The 23,725-nt window shown below is 39.9% G+C and overlaps 1 protein-coding gene across 1 annotated transcript in view; it reads right to left on the bottom strand.

Moving 5' to 3' along the window:
• HIBADH (3-hydroxyisobutyrate dehydrogenase) overlaps nt 1-23,725 on the bottom strand; it is a 116,762-nt gene that overhangs the window by 50,025 nt on the left and 43,012 nt on the right. The gene's annotated exons all lie outside the window — the stretch shown is intronic.

The raw sequence follows: 23,725 nt of genomic DNA, 5'->3' as shown, positions 1-23,725 counted from the left end.
CACTGGAGCGGCCCTACAAAGACAAAAAAAAAAAAAAGAATGAAATCCACTTTAAAAGAAAGGCTTGAGAAATCAGAAAAATCTCAGCTCTCAGTAACCAAAAAATATCCAAATAACTACAATTATCAGCAAAAAAAAATTCTAGGAAAAAACTTAAGAGGGGCATATTTGTAGCAATTCAGTATTTTTTTGGTGAAGAGATCTGAACTTCTAACTATAAAACACCAGTTATTAGTTATGTGTTTTGTCCTTCTCAGAGTTTATAATTTATACCTTTTTTCTTTCTAAATAGATTCATTCATTCATCCACTCATCTATTCATTCAAAATAAGTCTGGGTACATAACTACTATGTGTTAGGGGAGTTCCCTTGCAGTGCAGCAGGTGAAAAATCCAGTACTGTCACTGAAGCAGCTCAGGTTGCTGCTGTACCAGGGGTTCAATCCCTGGCCCAGAAACTTCCACATGCCACAGGCATAGTCAAAAAAAAAAAAAAAGCCAAAATCGCAAAATGTTATGTGTTAGGTACTGTCATAAGCACTGAATAAAACAGAACAAGTCTCTGCTCTCATGGAGCTTATATTCTTATAGAGTAGTTCTCAACCGCAACTGAGATGCTGATTTAACTGGAAAGCACAAGAGGGGTTAATTTTCGATCCCTGGAGGTTCAGCCACTGCGGCAGAAGGGAGGGCAGGGTATATGCATAAATGTGAGTACGTAGTAGATGTGGCAGTGGGATCATGGGATATCCTTTCACCACCGGGTCTTAGTGAAAGTTAAGAAGGAAGCTCATGAGCAGACACAGAGGAAGGGTCGTAGAGTTTGAAGAGAGAAGAAAAGAAATGAAAGAACCGTTTAGGTGATGGAAAGGGTGAATGAACTAAGGAAATGAACTGTCAAGGAGCCTGAAGGACTCACTTGAGATCAGTGACAATTAATTTACAAGTGAAACTCTTATTATTCATTTACTCCAACCACATTCAGCTCCTGAATGGCAAGTGAGGGGCAAAAGAGACTTTTTTTTTTTGTCTTTTTGTCTTTTTGCCATTTCTTGGGCCGCTCCCACGGCATATGGAGGTTCCCAGGCTAGGGGTTGAATCGGAGCTGTAGCCACCGGCCTACGCCAGAGCCACAGCAACGCTGGATCCGAGCCGCGTCTGTGACCTACACCACAGCTCACGGCAATGCCGGATCCTTAACCCACTGAGCAAGGGCAGGGATCGAACCCGCAACCTCATGGTTCCTAGTCGGATTCGTTAACCACTGCGCCACGACGGGAACGCCACAAAAGAGATTTGATCAGGGATTGGATCGAATTCAGCGGAAGGAAAGAGGAGTTAAGGGAGCTGACTGTGTGTAATCATGTACCATGGAAGTGAGGACTTGAGGAGAGGGATAAAGAACAGGCTGTTTTCTTATTCTGCTTCAGTTCTGGCTCCATCAGGCACTGCGGATAACTATACTGCTTATCTTCCCAATGCTTAAAATTCTCTTCTTTTACAATTATTATATTATTTTTTTTTATAAAAGGTAAATGTCTTGGATATTATTCTTCAGGAATGACCAAACACACCCTATAATCTTAGGCTCTTTCATAGTTCAAGAGAATTTAGTATTTTGGTTTTTTTTCAGCATTTAAAGACCAATACACAAAATATCATTTTTCCTTTCTCACTTTGTTCCCAATATTATTTAAAGTGAAGCATATTTATATGAGTGAAGATAAAAAGAAATGGTGCTTGTTCCTTTTCTCTTTGGATATGATTAGTATTTAAGATTAGAGGCCAAAAAGACTGCTTTTGATTTAGGATGTAGGATGCAGAATCTCTTTTGAACAGCAGTGTCTCTTGATTACCTGTTCCTCAGCTGGTAAGGAAATCTGTTCTGCTTTTTTCTCCTTGAAACATTACACTGTATGCCTTCCGAGTCCGCAATCCCTTCCCTACGACTCTGTTCTACAATAACCTCTAGAAGCAAAAGGTTTTTTCCTTCACTTGTTTGACAGCAAAACGTTACCTGAACTGATGTGAGGTTATTTATATATTTATAGTCTTTATCTTTACAGCTTCAGAATAGCGCTTATTATGCTTGGTGTGAATATTCACATATTTCAATGCAGAAATAATTAATGTGATTATTGATGTGATTACAGAAGGTGATCCTGGATCCTGCTAGGGTTGTTACATAATACACAGTAAGTACAGTATTATCTTTTTAAAAATTAAAAAAAAAAAAAAAAAAAAAACCACTTCACATGGCTTGAAGAGTATCAAGTAAGGGATTATGAACTTACTCTGATATTTTTTTTCTTTTACTATTTTATGACTAGGAGCCCAAACTTTTGGCTTCGCCCTGGAGTTAGAATAATTCGCTTTCATTTACTGAATGATTATGATGTACCAGGCACTGTGTTTATATATGTTATTTTAATTTAATCAAATGTTGGGGAATGAGTCTTTAAAGACCCAGAGATTTTGAAGTTTATGAACCTTTTTTTTTTTGTCTTTTTGTCTTTTGTTGTTGTTGTTGTTGCTATTTCTTGGGCCGCTCCCGCGGCATATGGAGGTTCCCAGGCTAGGGGTTGAATCGGAGCTGTAGCCACCGGCCTACGCCAGAGCCACAGCAACGCGGGATCCGAGCCATGTCTGCAACCTACACCACAGCTCACGGCAACGCCGGACCGTTAACCCACTGAGCAAGGGCAGGGACCGAACCCGCAACCTCATGGTTCCTAGTCGGATTCGTTAACCACTGCGCCACGACGGGAACTCCGAAGTTTATGAACCTTAATCCAGGTTTTTTCCCACCTCAGAATCTCCCACAACGAGGATCTGGGCTAGCTGTTTCTTGTGTTCCTCTGGTGGTTCAGAGGCAGCCTATTATAGGGCTTAAAGAGCCAGACCTGGGTTTAAACCCACTTCATCTCTACAAATGACTAAGGATAGGTTCCATAACTTCTTCGTTTGACCATTTCTACATCAGTAAAACAGGCATAACAAGAGTCCTGACCTCACAGGACTGGGAGGATTAATGTGATACTGTCCATAAAGTATCCAGCTATTTTATAAAAGTACCTGGCTGAGTTATTACGTAACCGCAGCTCATTAAATATTAGTTTCCCTTACCTGTCTTTACCAAAATGCATGTGTATGATGCTATCTACTTTCTGTATTACAGCCATGAGACCATAACTTTTTTTAACAGAAATAAGACGATAGTCACCTGATACGCACTTCTTGTTTTCAGAGGACCCTTATTTTGACTTAAGGGAAGATTTACTAGCCACGGAATGTCACAGATATGCTACTAGTATACAGAATTTTAGAGCTGAGAGAAATGTTAGAGGGAATTAAATACATGGAACAACTATGATATACCATGTATGATTACCTCAATTATTTGAAGAAGCCCAAGAAGTAGCTATTGCTGTCTTGATTTTTAAAATAAGGGGAAAAAATTCAGGTTAGGTAACTTGGCTAGTAAAGAACAAGATATTTTCATTAAAAGCCGGGAGGAAACAGTATCTCATGATGCTGCCTAACATTTTTACAATTTTTAAAAAATTTTCTACCTTCTTTTCCCAGAGAAAACTGCTTAATACCTTAGCATTACAGAAAACATTTGAAATTAATATATTACATTTTATAATTTTTTAGAAAAAAGGAATCATATTGCGTAGTTTTATGGCCTGCTCTTCTTACCTACCAAAATACTGTAAAATGTTTTCATGTCAAATATTTAATATTTTGACTCATATAATATAACCAATTACCGTCTACTGGACATCTGGGTTATTTCCCAGTAATCATTATTTTAAATCAGTGGTTCTTAAACTTTCTGGTCTTAAATATCACTGAAGACCCCAAATCTTTTGCTTAGGTAGACTATATCTGCATTTAATATATGAGAAATTTAAAATGAGAAAACTTAAAAATTTAGTTATTAATTCACTTAAAAATAACAATAAATCCATTACATGTTAACATAGTTTTATGAAAAATAACAAGACTTTCCAAAGGGATAAAAAAATTAGAAGAGTAGCACTGTTTGCAGTTTTGTAAATCTCTTTAAATCTGGCTTATTAGAAAGCAGCTGGATTTTCATACCAGACCAAATGTAGAAGCAGATAACATAAATAAAGAAAAGCTGGCTTCATATGATATGTAGCTGGAAAAGGGAGGAGTATTTTAAAATCTTTTCAGATAATTATGGACATTCTTTGATATTAAACCAAAACTTTAATAAATGGTAGTTTATTAAAGGCCAGCTGCAGTATGGAATCAAATTGTTACCAATGAACTTTTTCCAGTCTGTCATATTAAAATCTATTTTATATTTTGAATGCTTCTTTTCCCCAGGTATAGTTCTGTAGCATTACACAATGATCTTTTGTAAAAGAGGGATTCAGTGAATTTTGCAGATCTTCCAAATTCCCAATATATTTAGAAATCCACGTTCTTTAACAGCAACACAAATCTCATCATAAAAGCCTTTAGTATTAAAAGCTTCAGGCTTGCAGAATCAGATACAAGTTTTCTATTTTTTGCTTGAAAGATCCAAGTGTATCACTGGTAACATACTTGAAGTAACAGGCTCACTGTGTTCTTTTTCTACAAAGTGTCCTTATCAGTCATTCTTTTAAATAAAAATGGTATTTCAGGGAAAAGCAGACAGTTCAGCTGGCAGCTCAATCATAAGAGCACTTTGCTTCAAGACAATCACAGTATCTACTGCAGCAAGTGTTTTATGCACGATTTCCATTTTGTCACATGGAATATTTAAAAAACTACATGTATTCAGGAGTTCCTGTCATGGCGCAGTGGAAACAAATCCAACCAGGAACCATAAGGTTGCGGGTTCTATCCCTGGCCTTGCTCAGTGGGTTAAGGATCCGGCATTGCCACAAGCTGTGGTGTAGGTCACAGACGTGGCTCGGATCTGGCATTGTTGTGGCTGTGGCGTAGGCAGGCAGCTATAGTTCCGATTTGACCCCTAGGCCTGGGAACCTCCATATATGGCAGGTGCAACCCTCAAAAAGACAAAAGACAAAAAAAAAAAAAACCAACAAACTACATGTATTCAAAGATCAAGATTTAATAACACTAATCTGTACTGCTTTATCATGGCCATTCATTCTCTCTTGTGCGTGCTTTTTTGTTTGTTTGTTTGTTTTTTGTTTCTCAGGGCTGTACCTATGGCATATGGAAGTTTCCGGGTAAAAAGTTGAATATGACCTGCAGCTGCTGGCCTCTGCCACAGCCACAACAATGTGGGATCCAGGCCGCCTCTTCGATCTACACCACAACTTGTAACAACACCAGATCTTTAACCCGCTGAGCGAGGCCAGGGATCAAACCCGCATCCTCATGGATCCTAATTGGTTTCGTAACCCACTGAGCCACAATGGGAACTCCCATCATGGCCATTCTTAAGTGAAACTGCACGTGGGTGGCAGTGAAGAACACGATGACACTGGGTGGACTCCTGCTAAGGGCCTGTACTTTTACCCACCCTTCCTTTTGCACTGTAATATCAGCATTACCACAAAAATCATTTTGACCTCATGGCCCCCCTGGGCGTCCACGGATGACGTGCTTAGAACCCGTGCTCTTCACTACACTAAACATACATCTTACAGCGAAATCCTTCTGAATTTGGGGGAGGGGGGAGACATTCTTAGTAGCAGAATTACTAGTAAATTATATTTTCCATAAATTGTTAAAGCTTTTGACTCATCCAGCCAAACTGTTCTCTAAATAGGTTGAAATAATTTACATCCCCAATAGAAGTATATGAGGCTATGTATATACTTGGCTAAGAACAAACCTTTATATCTTTGTGAATGTGAAGGTTAAAAATGGCAACCTTTTGGACTATTTTTACTGCCATAAAGTCAAAGTATGAACTGTTTTGTTTCACTAGAATTCAGATGCAGTAAAAGTAAGTGAGCTTGGGGCTTGTAAGAGCAAAGTTCTCATTTTACTGACAAATGCTGCTAATAAGTAGAGCTTTCCTGCCCTCAAAAAATGTTGTATTGTCTAATCACATGATTTTTTAGAGTGGAAGGAAGTATTATAAAATGGCAAAATCCTCAATGTAAGAACACAGATGTAAACTTTATTAACAGCAAGCACCAAGCTGGCCTTCTTCCATGTTCATTCTAATATGAAAGGAGGGGTGATTATAGAATTCTTCCACATAAATGCAGTCAACCTAGATGTAGGAGGGGGTGGCCTGAAAAAAATCTGACTTTATACCAGGTTCACTCACTTTCTTTGCAGTTTATTCTCCAAACATGTCATTTTTTCCTGTGAGCAATAAATCCAAGATGAAACATCATCACTGGCTTTGCCAAAACCAAATATGCTCTTCTTGCAAAGTATGCAAAGACAGAGGGAAAAGCATAAAAAAACAAAACCAAACCCAATAGTCTCTTCCATCTCAATAGACAGACAACGTGAGCTCTCAGGAAGGTGGCCAACTTGGTTTCGAGGTTTTTAAATGACGACACAATCCAGAAGGGCTGCAGTCTAGAGCAAATGTGTTTAAATAAAAACAAACAAACCAGTGCCTGTCCTCTCTTTAAAGGAGGCGAGTCACCCTGGGACGTGTTCGCTTTGTGGCGGCAGCGGTGACCACCTCTGCTTCCCCGGGACAGATTTCCTCAGCTTAACAACCCTCGCTGGTGACTTGTGACATTCTCCTGCCGGTCCCTGCAGGTCCCAGACCCTGACAGGCCATTATGAAAAGGCTCTCTAACAGGGCCACTGGCTGTCAGAAGCCACCAGCTGGCCTGCCACCGCCCTGCAGTCGCCAGGGCCCAGCTGCCAGTCTGGGCGGTGCTGTCCACGCTGAGCAACGTGCCACCCAGCTGCTGCGTGGTCACGTCCATCTGGAGCTGGCGGGCTAGACAAATCTCTCTGCCTGTCAGAGCGCCTCGGCAAGCCTTGTTATGCAAATTCAATTACTCAAGTGTGCCCCATTACCGCCGGCCACCGGCTCCTAGAACCGGGCCCACACTGACAGGCAGCGCACCCTCTTCTGCACCCAAAAGCACCTCATTTATTCTTGCTCTGCTAGGCCCTGCTATCATTAAAGCTGAACAGCTCCCGTCCGCAGGAGTCTAACCTCTCTGCAGTGGGCCGCGGGTCTCCACAAAGAGCGCAGAGGAAAATTAATTACCGAAGAAAACCGAATCAGACATGAAGTGGTGTTAAAGCTGCAGCCTCCCGGCACTTGACAGAGATGATGTGACTACTAGAAATACGAAGCTGCACAATCTTAATGACTGAGAGAAAAATCGAGTAGAACACGTTGTACTGGACCCAAAAAAAATGAATTAGCAGAAAAATGCTGTAACAGAACTTTCACTAATACACACTTTTTAAATAAAAAGGAAAGAAGTGACAAGAAATGTCATCAGGCCAAGTTCACGGTGCTGGCTCACAGCCTTGTCTATGTCCCCTCCCAGGCACCCCCTCCCTGGCCAGACACCCCTGGATAGGCACACCCTTCCTCTTCCGCATGCACCCTCTTCTCTTCCTCTTTCAATTAGGTTTCTTTCTCTCTCTCTTTTTTCTTTTCTTTTTTTTTTTTTTAAGTCTTTTTGCCTTTTTCTAGGGCTGCTCCCATGGCATATGGAGGTTCCCAGGCTAGGGGTCAAATCAGAGCTGGAGCCGCTGGCCTACGCCAGAGCCACAGCAACATGGGATCCAAGCCACATCTGTGACCTACACCACAGCTCACAGGCAATGCCAGATCCTTAACCCACTGATCAAGGCCAGGGATTGAACCTGCAACCTCATGGTTCCTAGTTGGGTTCGTTAACCACTGAGCCACGACGGCAACTCCCAGGTTTCTTTCTCTCTTAATAACTCATTTTAACCAACCAATAATGTGAAGATGATTTGGGATGTGAGTCGTCAAAGGCTTTTAACTCTTTCTAACCTTTTCAAAACACAACGGAGACGAGATTCTACCAAGCTGAAGCTATAGTTCAAAGATTCTCACCCAAGTAGTGTCATTATAAAATCAGACATGCCAAACAAATGAGAAGGTCAGAGAAAAAGATGAGCATATCAAGAAGTTGTACTTCCAAACTCACAGTTTCTATGGTCTGAGAATAACAGTTTAGGAGGGAGAAGGAAAAAGGACAGAGCTTATATGCTTCGCCTTCAACCCTAAAATCAGATTGCTTAAAAACTGCATCTCGGAGTTCCTATCATGGTGCAGTGGAAATGAGTCTGACTAGGAACTATAAGGTTGCAGGTTTGATCCCTGGCCTCGATCAGTGGGTTATGGATCCAGTGTTGCCATGAGCTGTGGTGTAGGTCGCAGACGGGGCTCGGATCCCACATTGCTGTGGCTGTGGTGTAGGCCGGCGGCTACAGCTCTGATTAGACCCCTAGCCTGGGAACATCCATATGGGTGCGGCCCTAAAAAGCAAATAAAATAAAATAAAATAAAATCTTTTAACCTTTGAGGGACAGAAATTTCAAAAAAATTTACACAAGTTAAAAGTGAAATAGAAAACAAATTATTTCACTCAAGTATGTAAAACTATAAATATGTTATGTATACAGACTAGAAACCACTAGTATTTGCAAGAACAAACAGCTATCCTACAGCAATGACATTTAAAAAAAAAGTCGTAAGGGCAATATTAGGAAATAAGGTAATGTTGAAAATGTGTATTTTATCTAATGAAATGTTTTTATCAACATGCTACTTTTTTTTATAATGATTAAACTGAAAATTACAGAAGGTCTTGCTTTTGGGGACAACTGTGAAGTTACTTTGGATATAATCTCCCTGGGAGATTGATTGATTGATTGATTGATTTGTCTTTTTGCTATTTCTTGGGCCGCTCCCGCGGCAGATGGAGGTTCCCAGGCTAGGGGTCTAATCGGAGCCGTAGCCACCAGCATATGCCAGAGCCACAGCCACACAGGATCCGAGCCACATCTGCAACCTACACCACAGCTCACAGCAACGCCGGATCCTTAACCCACTGAGCAAGGCCAGGGATCGAACCAGCAACCTCATGGTTCCTAGTCGGATTCGTTAACCACTGCGCCACGACAGGAACTCCAACATGCTACATTTCTACTTACAAATTCAGGTTAATAAAAAAGCGTAAGTGAAGTATATTTTTGATATATTTAGAAATCACTGAAATGCTTATATCTGGATTAGGAAAAACCTAAAATTTATTCTAGTTGTTTTAACTTTTATGGTGGTAATGGGGTGCAGAATACACTATCCCAAAATAGAGCACCTGACACACTGGATCCTGTAAGCTGGACGAACTGGAGAGCAGCAGGTGTAGGAAGGACTCTGCGACCTCCCCTTCCCCCTGGGAGGAGGTTGTAAGACCCTCTCAGGAGAGGTGCCCTCCCTGTACCGAGGAAAGGACCATCCTTACCTCCAAAGACAAAGAGACTCAGAGGAACCTGAACGAACAGGACTTGCAAAGTTTACGCCAGTTTACTACCCCTAACTCTTACCCCCTTGTCCTACCACGTTTCTCTACGACTTTCCACTCTTCATCAAACTTGGAATAAAAACAATCTGAGTTAGCCACTTCTTTAGGGCTTCATTTCCTTAGGAAGGTACACTGTTTCATAAAACTAATATTAAAGAAATGTTTGGAGTTCCTTTGTGGCACAGTAGGTTAAGGACCTGGCATTGTCACTGCAGTGGCTCAGAGTGCTGCTATGGTGCGGGTTCGATTCCTGGCCCAGGAGCTTCCACATGTCACAGGTGCAAACAAACAAGAGAAAGAAAGAAAGAAAATGTTTATGCTTTTCCCTGGATAATCCTTCTTGGGTCAGTCCTCATTTACAGCGCCCCAGACAGAAACCCTAGGAGGGTAGAAGGAAAAAGACATTTTTTTCTTCTCCTACAAAATCATTTCTCCAAGTCTCCATGTACAAAGTAGAAATTAGTAACTTGGATTCACCCTTAAACTACTCTGCTCAAAATCTTACTAATAAGGAGGACGCCACCATCCTTTCCTCCTTAGCACACGCAGTCCCCAGCTTACCGTGGTTTGACTTCACACGCAGTCCCCAGCTTACCATGGTTTGACTTCACACGCAGTCCCCAGCTTACCGTGGTTTGACTTCCGATGTTTCAACGTGGTGTGAAAGCCATAGGCATTCAATAGAAACCATGCTGCCAATTTTGAATTTCTTTTTGAGCTAGCAATGGGCAGTAGGACTCTGGTGATGCTGGGCAGGGCAGCAAGACTCAGCTCCCAGTCAGTCACGCAATCGCAAGGGTAAACAACCCATACACTTAGAGCCCGCCTGTACCCAAACACCAATTCTGTTTTCCACTTTCAGGACAGTATTCAATAAATTACCTGAGATATTCAACACTTTATTATAAACTGGATGATTTTGCCTAACTGCAAGTGTTCGGGGAACAAGTGAGGTAGGCAAGGCTAAGCCTACCTAGGTTAAGTGTATGAAGAAAATATTTTCAACCTACAAGGGGTTTAATAGGAATGTAACCTCATGTAACTTGGGAAAGATCTGTAATTCCAATGTGATTTTAAAGACAACACGAGTAACTAACACTACTGAGCACATACTACGGGGATCAGGCACCTTTGTCTACAAACAACCCTATGAGGCAGGCATTATCCCTAACATCCATTTGACAGATGAAGAAACTGAGGCAGAGATGTTTTTTAAAAACTTGCTCAAGGTCATAAGGCTGGTATGCAGTACAGAAACTGACTCTGAACTTCCCTGGCTCCAATTTATGGTAGACACCAAGAGAAGAACAGAAATCAACCACTTGGCATAAGACAATCACTAAAAACGTAACCTGGGGAAATATTCCTCTGCGTGGAAATGAATCGAAAACAGTTATATTCTCTGAGCAGTTGTCTCTATGGCAGAGATTCTACAGTTACAAATTCTACCATTACAAATAGTAATAAGTATCCTGCCCGCCCCCCTCCGATTATATTAGAAAATTCTGGTAAAGCTGATCCTGTAGTTGCAATTTTGTGAGAAAAGAAAAAAGGAGCGACCAAAATCTTACCATTTGATTTTCACAAAAAGCACAGTCCTTAAGTATATAACATTACAGAAAGAAATATGCTGACTCTGGAAATTCAATGGTTATATTCTTACAGAGCAGTAAGTGTTTTCATCTTAAACATATTTCACTTAAGCTTCAGGAGGAATAACACATACAGACTCAGTACTAATATTCTCACTGCTTTTATGTACACTCAGAAAAACTGGGGCTCAGAGAAGTGGAGTAATTTTGCCAAAGCCACACCCCAGGTAGTGGAAGCAATGAAATTCAAATCTATCTTCGGATTCCCAATGTAAGTGTTCTTCTCACTATACCCAGACTGTAATTAAATACTCTGCTTCCCCACTGGTAAAATTTCCTCTCTACACAAGTCTCCTTTACAAAGCAAAAATACTGGTCTGCAATCATCTGAATAGATTCTTCTTGATTCTTTCAGAAGCATAAAGCGTAAATATAAAGGTTTCCCACAGAAACAAGTCAGCAGAAAGCAAGCACCATTCTCAGCAGACCTCTGGTTTACAGATTTTAAAAGGAACATCTGCTATTACTTAGCTACCACCGTCTGATCACTTTAGAGCTTTGCCTCTATCTGCGCCTCAGCTGCAGAGCCTTCTGAACGTATCTGTTAATTCCTTCATGGTCCTAGATAAGGATCTCACTTAATTCTGTGAACTAGCAATATCGCTTTCTTCAAAGTCTGGGCACGATGCTAGCACCTGGAATTAGAAAAGCACTTTCTTATCACATTCAGAAGATACTACCCGCAGCAGCTAACTGATCTTCTATGTCCAGCCTTTCAGCGAGGTACTCTTCTAGAGTCAGTGCTTGCACCTCTCTCTCAAGAAACAGAGACATGGTTAGCAGGAGGGGAAAACAGCTCAGGAAAAATGCTAATACTGCAGGAGAACCACCTTAGTTTTCCTTTTCATAAGTGACTTAAATAACACCATCATGTTTTGGTATCAAACGGTCTCATCTAAGGTTATATTTGTAATTATAAGCTTAGCTTTCATCTTTTCTGAATGCAGGCACTATACAAAAATCAATTGACTGAATACAATCAAAACTATCCTTTAGGAGTTCCCGTTGTGGCGCAGTGATTAACAAATCCGACTAGGAACCATAAGGTTGTGCGTTTGATCCCTGGCCTTGATCGGTGGGTGGGTTAAGGATCCCGGGTTGCCGTGGCTGTGGCATAGGCTGGTGGCTACAGCTCCAATTAGACGCCTAGCCTGGGAACCTCCATATGCCGCGGGAAGTGGCCCTAGAAAAGACCAAAAAAACCACAAAACAAAACAAAACAAACTATCCTTTAAAAGATTTCTCACAAACCTCAAGTCTCTCCCTGAAATCATATCTTTGGTGAGGACCTGAGCCCTCTCATCCCACCTAGACAATATCGCTGGGACCACTGAGCAAGTTCTTACCACCTCCAGTGAGTAACACAGGCACTTCCATTACGGAGATTATCTGCAGGCGTTTATAGGTGACACAGTGTAAGTCCTTTGCAAAGATGCTATTTTCTACAAAACAATGAAATCTGCCTTCTTGAAACTTCATCAAACTTACTTGTTAGCTTAGGTAAAAAGACATTTTGTTCATGAAGTTATGGGCTTCTAAAAACGAAATACACTGTTATGGGTAATGTTCCATGCTAGCTTTTTCTATTCCCTAATGAACACAAATGCCTGTCTGACTGCAGTAATTCTGGAAGAGACTTCATGGTGAATGTCTTGCCAATTTGCCCATCTCATCTCTTGCCACTTCCCCCTCCATTTACAACCAGAAATACCAAAATCCAGAAATATCCAACTGGCATGTTTCAGCCAAAGCATGGTGCTATTTCAGGTTTCTGTGTCCCTTCACAGGCTATATTCCCCTTGCCGACTCTCTCCCTGGCAAATTTCCTCTCATCGTTTATTTTGTTTTGTTTTGTTTTTTGCTTTTTAAGGCGCACCTGTGGCATATGGAGGTTCCCAGGCTAGGGGTCAAATCAGAGCTACAGCTGCTGGCCTACACCACAGTTCACAGCAACGCCAGATCCTGGACCCACTAATCGAGGCCAGGGATCAAACCCACAACCTCATGGATGCTAGTTAGGTTTGTTAACCACTGAGCCACAACGGGGACTCCTCTACTTATCTTTTAAAATGTGGTTTAGACCTCATCTATCCCAAAAAGTCAACCATGAGATGCTCCTCAAAGGATCAATAACTTCATTTTGCGTGTTTTTTATGTTACATTTAGTACAATGTGTTGTTTTAATATAAATATGCACCTGCCTCATCTAATACATTACAACAACCTTGAGGGCCCACTCATCTCTTTTCCCAGAATCCAGCAGAGAATACATAGGAGGTGCTCAATAAATGTCTGCTGGATAAAGGATGCTGAAGAATAAAGAAAAGAAATCTGATGAAAAGAGACTGGATTTTCAGGTCAGGAAACAAGAGGAAAGATGAGAAGAAATAGAAGACAAAGATAAATCAAGTTAAAAAAAAAAACCTGGGGAGTTCCCGTCGTGGCACAGTGGTTAATGAATCTGACTAGGAACCATGAAGTTGCGGGTTCGATCCCTGCCCTTGCTCAGTGGGTTAACGATCCGGTGTTGCCGTGAGCTGTGGTGTAGGTTGCAGACGTGGCTCGTGGCTCGGATCCCGCGTTGCTGTGGCTCTGGCGTAGGCCGGAGGCTACAGCTCCGACTGGACCCTTAGCCTGGGAACCTCCATATGCCGTGAAAGCGGCCCTAGAAAAGGCAAAAAGACAAAACAACAACAACAACAACAAACAACTACTGGGACCAACATGGGTATCTTCTCATTCAAAAGCTGCACCTCCACTCAGCTCCCCCAACCCTATGAGTTTCATCCTTTAGTGAAGAAAATGGCAAAGTCTGTTCCTGGTAAAATTTATAAGCTGACTCTGTAATGCCTAAATCTAAGGTACTTTCAGGAAAGCAACCAAATAAACAGTTATTCAGGTTACCGTTTCCTCTAACTCCACAACCACAACTCTGGCTCAAACTACCATCCCCGTGTGCCTGGCCTATTGCAACAGCCTCCCAATTAGTCCGCCAGCTTCTACCTCGCCCTGCCTCCAAGGTCTTTTCCACACTACGGTTACTGAGATGCTGTAGAAACCCAAATCTGGACCTGCTGCTCCCTGCTTAAGACTTCCAATGGCTTCCCACTCTTCTTAGCTCAGAGCCCAAAAGGAGTAGCACGACTAAAAAGGGGCCTGAGAGTCCCGCCTCACCTCTCCTCAGCACTAGCCAACGCCACGCTTCCCTTCAGATGTGCCACCCTCTGCTCGTAATGTTCTTCCTCTGTGCTTCGTTAATTCATTCCTTTATCAAAGGTCACAAATCGGTGGCTACTTTCTCCAACAAGACTCTTCTGACCTCCAAGAAAATCTCCCGATTTATTTACTCCTATAGCCCAATGCATCCCCACCGCCTCACAGTAGTAAAAATACAGCACATCTTTCTGTGATCGTATGATTAGCATCTGCCTCCCCTGGACTAGACTGTAAATTTCGTGAGGGAAGGGACTGTGCCTGTTCTGACTGTTTACTTTCCAGTGACAACATAGTGTCTGACCCATACTAGAAACATAATAAACATCTGTTGAGAAAATGAATAAAAGCATACAGTAAAATAAAACATGGGGAGTTCCCATTGTGGCTCAGCAGTTAATGAACCTGACTAGTATCCATGAGGACATGGGTTCGATATCTGGCCTCACTCAGTGGGTTAAGGATCCAGCATTGCTGTGAGCTGTGGTGTAGGTTGCAGACACAGCTTGGATAGAGCATGGCTGTGGCTGTGGCTGTGGTGTAGGCTGGCAGCTACAGCTCCAACTTGATCCCTAGCCTGGCAAGCTCCATATGCCTCAGGTGCTGCCCTAAAAAGACAAAATAGATAAATAATAAATAAGCAAACAAAATTTTAAAAATAAAAAAATAAAATATGGGATACTTCCCTAACCTAATTTTTTCAATCTCCCTCAAACCAAAAGCTACCACTGTATTTAATATCGAATCCATAAAAGCATTCTCAGTAATATCAGAAATATGACAAGAGCACCTGTTACTACTACAGCTCATTTAAAACTATTCTGGAAGTATTAATCCGAATAATTAGTTAAGAAAGAAATAAGAGATCTGAAATTTAGAAAAGAGGAATTATTATTTTAGAACTGGAAACCCCACAAAAAAACTGAAAAATTTCTAGAAACAGTAACACAGAATTCAAAAACGACGTGGAATTCAAATTAATTATACAGAAATCAACACTCCTCATGTGTATAAACAAGTTAGAAATATACAAAAAGAAAGGGCTTCATGTTTACCAACAACAAAGATAAAAAGACTAAACTGCACAAGAAATATTTGGTATGCAAAAAGAAAATTTAAAAACCCTAGTAAAAGGAGTTCCCATGGTGGCTCAGTGGAAACAAATCCGACTAGGAACCATGAGCTTGCGGGTTTGATCCCTGGCCTCCATCAGTGGGTTAAGGATCCGGCATTGCCGTGAGCTGTGGTGTAAGTCGCAGACACAGCTCGGATCTGGCATTGCTGTGGCTGCGGTGTAGGCCAGCAGCTGTAGCTCTAATTAACCCCTCTCACCTGGGAACCTCCATATACCGCAGGTGTGGCCCTAAAAAGCAAAAAAAAAAACAAAAACAAAAACAAAATACTAGTAAGAAACACATAAGAAATCAATAATATGTGACTCTTACTCTTCAATAGTTCTACAACTCTATCAATTTTTCATAAATCCATCCATAAACTCAGTGCAATCCCAATCAAAATATTAACAGAATGTTTGGGGAGGGACATGATAAAAAGCCTCTAATGTCTGTTTGGGATAAAAGACAAGCAAAAGCTCTGGAAAATTCTGAGGGGAAAAAAAAGACCAATGAAAGAAGACTACCCTCCTAGCAGGAAAATAAAGCAACCGCAGTTAAAATGTCCAACTCAGGAAAGAATTAACAATGAGGTCTCAAGAGAAGAGTACCGAGAGCTCAGAATAGACTCAAATACTTACGAGAACTGGGTGTATGAAATTAAGAGTATTTGAAAATATTGAGGAAAGATGGAATTTTCATTAAGTGAATTTAAAAAAATTCAGAAGTAATCTAGAGCTCTACCTTCATTCCCTCCACCATAAGTTCCAAATGAATTAAAGGTTTAAATTTTTTTAAAACAAAATCACAAAATAAGAGAAAGATGTGTAAATTTTTTTTTACATTTTATAATCTTGAAGAGGGTAAGGCTTTTTAAATTAGGACATAAAATTCAGAAGCCATCAAAGGTAAGACTGACAAATTCAATTAGATAAAAATTCAAAACTTTGATATTTCAAAAAATATAAACAAAATGAATTTAAAAAGGACAAACAGAAGATATTTGCAAACTATGTATCTCCCTACACATATTTACACTCATTAAAAACATAACCTAAGAGCACGGGTATGTGTACGTGTGTGCATTTTCTCACTTAATGTATTCCCAGCCCTTGACTGGTACTTAGTACATAGCAGATAGTCCCTAAACATTTAGCAAATAATTGAATGAGCATCTGACACTCATGCATATCAGTTAGAAAAGATCAATTCCTAGTACAGTGCCCAGCACACTCTAAGTACTCAACAAACAGCTGCTGAAGGAATGAATCTAATAAAAATGTGCCTAAAGGACAGGAAGAAGCAATCACGGGCAAAAAGAAAAACAAATACATGATAAAGAAACACGCTTACACTGCTCAAACAAACTCAGAATTTTAAAAAAAGACAAAGAAATTAAAACCACACAATGACTTTTTAAACTATCAGATTAAGAAAAACGTAAAGACAGTGTTGGCAAGAGTGTGAATACTTTCCTACATTGTTAGTGGAAGTATAAACTTTGGTGAAAAAATTGGCAGTATCTAGCAAAACTGAAAATACACAGACTCTTTGACCCAGGAATTCCATTTAGAATTTCTATTTGCATATACATGAAAAGACCTGTGTTCAAAAATGTGCAGAGCAGCTTTTTTTAAATAATAGCAGTTTATCTACATAATAGAATACTTTTTAGTAATTAAAAAAGTAAAAGAAGTCTATTGCATATTAATTTTTTTAAAGCTGCAAAAAAGAATCCTATTTTTTAAACAAGTGTGCATATGCATATACATGCAATAAAAATATTTTTTAAAATATTAAGATGCAGGGTTTTTTTTTCTTTTTTTAGGGCTGCACCCAAGGCATATGGAGGTTCCCAGGCCAGGAGTCAAATTGGAGCTATAGAGGCCAGCCTATGCCAACAGCCACAGCAACATGGGATCCAAGCAGAGCCATGTCTGCGACCTACACCACAGCTCATGGCAACACTGGATCCTTAACTCACTGAGCAAGGCCAGGGATAGAACCTGCATCCTCATGGATACTAGTCAGATTTGTTTCCACTGAGCCACAATGGGAAGGCTGAGACGCAGTCTTTGATTACAACATACAGGAGCTTTAAAAAGAAATGGGAGTCTTAAATTTATTCTTAAAAAATTTGAAGAAAAATATAAGCAAAAAAAAAAAAAAAAAAAACCAAAAAAACCAGAAAAAGAAATAAAAGTTCACAGAGGAACATTTTTAAAAGAGAGAGGTGATAAGAAAACCTTATGACCCTATGAGTCCATGTTTATGACTCATATCCTTACTTCCAGAAAAAATGTTGAGACAGTTGATAAGACGACACAAACACATGCACCAAAAGCAGGGAAAGCGGGTCTCTCATGTTCATCGCTGTATTCCCAGTGCTGAGCAGCAGACAGTATGGACTAAATAAATACATGGTAAGCTAAAGTGAGAATGGAATCCATATGGGAAAAGGGAATGCTGGGAAAAATGACGATACTACTGGGTACCTTCGCTCTGAGTCTCCTAGCAACCCCAGTCAAAGGGAAAACATGATGCTGTGAGTCAGTCATCTTCCAACAGGTTCATCACAATGGGAGGTACTGCCAGGATCCCCCAAACCAGACCCTTTTGCCTCCTTTAACTCAGGTGCAATAACCACAGTTAGAGACCTGTGTGCACTCCAGATGCCCCTGAGACCACCTAATATTCTGATTCTTTCTCCCAACACCAGTAATAAGGGGGGTTGGACACTCTCACTATTATGCTTTCCTATGTCGCTCCTAACTGTTGAAGCTAGGGATACATACAAAGTAGAACACAGGAGTTCCCTTGTAGCTCAGCAGGATCCAGCGTTGTCACTGTAGTGGCTCTGGTTACCACAGGTTCAGTCCCTGGCCTGGGAACTTCTGTATGCTTCGGGTGCAGTCATTAAGAAAAAAGAAGAACATAAAAATTACAGAGCTAGAAGAGGGAGTTTCAGACGAAAAATTACAGTCTAATTCCAATTTCCTGTATTAACGTAAGGAAGTATTGATGCAAATAACCGAAATATGAAGATAATAGAAATTTGCCGATCGCCCCACACTCAGTTCAGACTCCAACTTTACTCCCTGGTGTGTCACCGCCAAACTAGAGTGAAAATCACCCAAGAAAGAAAGAATCTGTCTTCAAATGCCAGGTGATTTGATTACAATCTCCTACTTGTTTTCAGTAACACATTTATTTGTCAGGAGGATTCAGTCAATCAAAAATCTATTCCAATACAGTAGCTAGGTGGTAGCTAATATCTTTTGACTCCAGTGTAGATAAACCACAGATCTGCATAAAAGCTATTAGAAGTTCATAATTATCTAAAACATTTAACTCGTCAAATTAATCAGAATTAAACTAAGAAAGTTGTGGCCAAAGGGGGAAATGCAGCTTAGAATAGTAGAATTATGGGCCTGGAAGTCTTTTTAGCAATAAAACGAAGGAAGGCTATGCTATAAAAGACTTCAACACTGTGTCCCGAGAATCCTCTTTCTGGGAACAATCCTCTTTCTGGGAACACAAAGGATCCGGCTGCTTTGCATTCATTCTTTTATAAAACAGGGGCAATCCTCCTTCATCATGCAGTCACCTCTGCTGGTAGGCTCTGACAAGACAGGTTTGATGATTTTTACCACTTACATTATTTCAGACAAAACAGACCATCATTTCTAGCTTTTAGTCTTAAACTTTCTTTTTTAAAGGAAAAGGAAAAGGCACAAGCATCAGTGGAAAGCACACGTTATTACTGCTGGGCTGCTGATGAGCTTGTTTACTCAATAGTTTGAATAGTCTGATTCCATTTTCTTCAGGAAACTGAAAGAAACAGTAATCTTTCCAGATCAAACTTCCACCAAGCAGTTTTAGTGCAACATTTATCATACCTAGCAAAACCACCAGAGGACAACTCCATCTGCTACAACAAAACAGAGAAAGATAAAGGTCTCCCAACGCTTAATAGCACTTTCCCAAAAAAAGGGCCATAAACCTAACACCACTGAAAGAGAAATGCAATCTGCACTCTGCAGACCTAGACAGGAATTGCTTCAATACTATCTTTTCCCCTCTTCCTCGCCATAAAAACTACCCGCCCCTAGTTGTGATGTGCAGATCTATATCCCAAGGCTCTTAGGAGATTAGGAACCCTCAAGTTCCAACAAAGACAGGAAACAAGGACTTCTTTCCCACACAAGCTTTATCGCCATTTCATTTCAATAATTACGTAGAGTGAACAAGGAAAAGCCAAGCAAAAGGTATGCCCACTTAGAAGCATAACTGAGGCAAAGTGGACGCAACTCAAACTGGACCTACGATAACATAATCACCCCTGTCGAACAAAGGTTAGATGCAGAACATCCTAAGAGAACATTCTACAGACCAACACTGAGAGGGAAACAGGAAGGAGCCCTTCGGAACGCAAACACCGTATGAAAGATGGGTGTCCAATGGTCAAAATAACAGTCAAAGCTGTGGTTTGGGTCCAGAGGAAAAAAGCTAATTAAATGCCTTCCTTGGGTTCAATTTAAAGTACAGTTAGAAGGAACTTTATTCAAAAACACTCCAAAAAAAAAAAAAAAAAAAGATGCAATTAGATAAATTTTTCACCCTAAAATTTATGTTGAATTCTTTACATTTACCCTTTTTACTAGCTTTTAAAATTATGATTAAAATTAATAAGCAGGAGAAAGGATTTATTAAATGCAAATAAAATTAAATAGCAGTTCATCAAAAGATCAGATTATTTTTTAGGGAAAAGTTTTTCCTCAAAAAAGTTTACATAAAATATTATAGATAGAGGCTTTTTCCTTTCTTTGCAATTGTGTACACTGTGGTATATAAAAAAATTCAAGAATTTAAAATTCAGACATAAGAAAAACAAACATATATGCCTTCGTTTTTACTGCCAATGGAAAAAAATTCAGAGTTTAAGTTACTGTAAAATTTTGTGAGTTCCCGCCGTGGCGCAGCAGAAACAAATCTGACTAGGAACCATGAGGTTGCCGGTTCGATCCCTGGCCTTGCTCAGTGGGTTAGGGGTCTGGTGTTGCCGCGACCTGTGGTGTAGGTCGCAGACATGGCTCGGATCCTGAGTTGCTGTGGCTGTGGTGTAGGCTGGCAGCTACAGCTCTGATTAGACCCCCTAGCCTAGGAACCGCCATATGCCACAGGTGCAGCCCTAAAAAAAGACAAAAAAAAATTTTTTTTGTTGTTGTGTCGGGGTAGGGAAGAAGAACCAGATGAAGATGCATGTTCACATCTATGATTCTCAATGAAAAATAAGTGGGAAACAGTAAAATGTTAGGGCGTGAAACCACAAACAGCTCATTTTCCCAGTACCTTTTCCCAAAACTCATTCCCTGGCTGTGACCCACATATCCACACGACTATCCTACAAATTAAAATAAAACTTAACAGCTCCTTATCTTGGAATTTATCTGCAGTTTACTCTGGTGTTCAACTGTACGGCAAAAATACTTAATAAGGCGTGCTCAGAGCAGACAATCAGAAGTCTCATTATAAAGCTATTTTTCTGCTATTGTTAACTTTCCATCTACATTTAGTTGATAACACATACAAATTCCCTAGTTCTCTCCCTTCAACAGCAAGAGAGAATAGGTATTGTTCTTTTGGGTTCCTCATTATTCTTCACCTCATTCCTACCATTTTCCCATACCACCTCCCCGTCATGTGTTCACACCAGCATCCTTCCTCAAATACCAGAGTTCACCCCTTCCAAGTCACAACCACCATCTTCAAAAAATATATCTCCACCTAAAATTGATGCATAAAGATCCAGAATTACTCTTTTTTTTTTTTTTTTTTGGATGCAGAATCTCATTATCATAGGCCACTCTGGTTAGAAAAGATAACATAACTGAAGTCAAACAAAGCTAAACTTGACCTTGCCATAATCAGATGACCCACTGAAGGTCCCTTCCAATACAACCAACAACAGGAAAAGAGAGCAAAACCCACACAAAAATAACATTTGGCTAACTTCCAGTTTTCATCACTATCCAATTAGACAATTTTCTGACCAGCAACAATCATTACTCCCCTAAAACTTCACCCGGGTAAAGATCAGGGTCAAAATATCCTTTAAAAAAATTTTTTTCCCCAGAAACTTCTTGCCAGTATTCTCTACCCTGCCTTTTCTATCCTTGCTTTTCACAGGAACAATGTGGTATGCAGCAAGCTGGGAACCTTTAGGAAAGAACAAACTGAAAAGAAAGCTTCACATATGACTTCCAAGCAACCTGGGAACTGGTACAAGGCTCTTTAGTATTCTGAGCTATAGTAACAGAAAAGTCAGTTTGTTTTTTCCCTGTTGAACACATCAATATAAGGGGAAAGAAAAAGAAGGGCCTACTCATCACTCTTCTTTCCAAACTGCTGCCAATCACGTCTGGAGCTAGAAATCTATGAGGATGAAACCAGACATATCACACTTGAAATTCTCACCCTTAGCATATGCAAAAAAAAGAGGTTAGGTGAGGTTGTTAGTTTTCCAAATATATAGTAGCATTTTGCACTTCGTCATACTTCATCTTTATAAACTTAGAGAAAAACTGGGAAAATGAAATGTCATAAACACTGGATTTTCTTACGGCTTTCAATGAAACCTATGTTTTATACTTGAAGCTATGAGGAGTCGGATGGGTTTGTTCATCTGTCTTTTGTTTTGTTTTGTTTTAAACATAATCTGAATTAGACATAGAAAGTATCTTTCGCAGAGTTACCTTTAGGTTAAAACTAAAAGACAAAGACACACACTCACACACCCCACATTACTCGTAAAGGCCTTCTGTAAAAGCTGTTGGGACAGATTTCTTTTAATAACATGACTGAAGAAGTGGGCATATTGAGAGAGGTTAAAGACATGACAGGATAAAAACCATCAATTCCCAGTAATATTCTGTTTCAGGAAAACACATAATGATAGTTATAATGTCAAATCAGACTAAATACTAAATATTATTATTATTGAGCAATAAACTTTGATACACTGTCAGTCAAAGTCAATGTTGCAGGCCAATTTCTGGTATTTAAAAAGTTGTAAAAGCACATTTAACTAAGTAATTTATTTTTGGAAATAAAAAATTTTAAAACACAAGTTAAAAGAGTAAACATATGTGAAACTGTCCTATGTACTCACATTCTATGTCCTAAGAACCCTTTGGCTGTTTTTAATCTTCCAAGGAAGTTATTTTAGAAGGTTTAAAACTTCTGATTTTCACTTCTGGTTCCATATTTTCTTGTCCTTTTCATTCTTGTAGTTGATCAGGTTCTAGCTTATGTGATGAAAAGCAAAATTGCTTTAAATTACCTAAGTGGACTTTTTTAGTTGGTAATTCCTCCCATATTTTGATGGGGACGGTGGTAGTGAGTGAATGGTGACATCAGTGCAGCATGAAAAATATTTCCATTGATTTTGTTTTTAAATAAAGCAAATCAAAGTCTTTTCGTTATTCTAGCAACCAAAAGAAATTCCAAACTTGAGGTTATTGCTCCTTTAATAATACATTAAAATCCTCTACCTAAAACATCTTTTTTCTGCTACATCAGGCTAATTCTTATTAACTCCTTGTCATCATATTGTCCCTTCCTAAATGAGCCTCAACTTCCACATTAAAAAAATGAGGATAATCTGCATTTCATGAAGTTGCTATAAGGATTAAATGGTTTCAAATACATATACCACCTAGCAGGATAGCTTGACACACCGAAGGTACTTAATATTAGTTGCCGCCTTCTAAAAAATCCTGTATTATGAATTTTAAGGTTATTAAAGATACTCTGAATCCACTTATCAATAAGGCTGTGTGCATTTGTATGCTTTCCAGCCCATTAGGATGTCAGGTTTTTTTCTGGGGTGGGGTGGGGGGGCCAGGGGAAGCAGCAGACAAAAACTGAAACGGAGAAACAACACAGACGTTGCTGTCCTTACTTTCATTCTCTTATATATACTTTTTAAATAAACTTGACTTTTTATTCCTCTTGTCTAGTTTTTCAATAAATAAAAATTTTCTTCGTCTTTTTGCTAAAGAAGCTATGTCTCAAGCTAAGCAGACGCCTAGGCCACAAGTACACCTGAAAGTGGGTACGGAGCATCTTGGTTGCTGAACATCTTACAGTGCGAGGACCTCATTCGGTCCCTTTAAAAAAAAAAAAAAAAAAAGACTCTGAAGACTACTGGCGACTGAGCATTCTCTCACAGAGAAATAATTATGAATTATTTCACACCACGT

Source organism: Sus scrofa, chromosome 18 (genome assembly GCF_000003025.6).
Source record: "Sus scrofa isolate TJ Tabasco breed Duroc chromosome 18, Sscrofa11.1, whole genome shotgun sequence".
Lineage (NCBI taxonomy): Eukaryota > Metazoa > Chordata > Mammalia > Artiodactyla > Suidae > Sus > Sus scrofa.
This window is presented reverse-complemented; position numbering and strand designations above follow the sequence as displayed.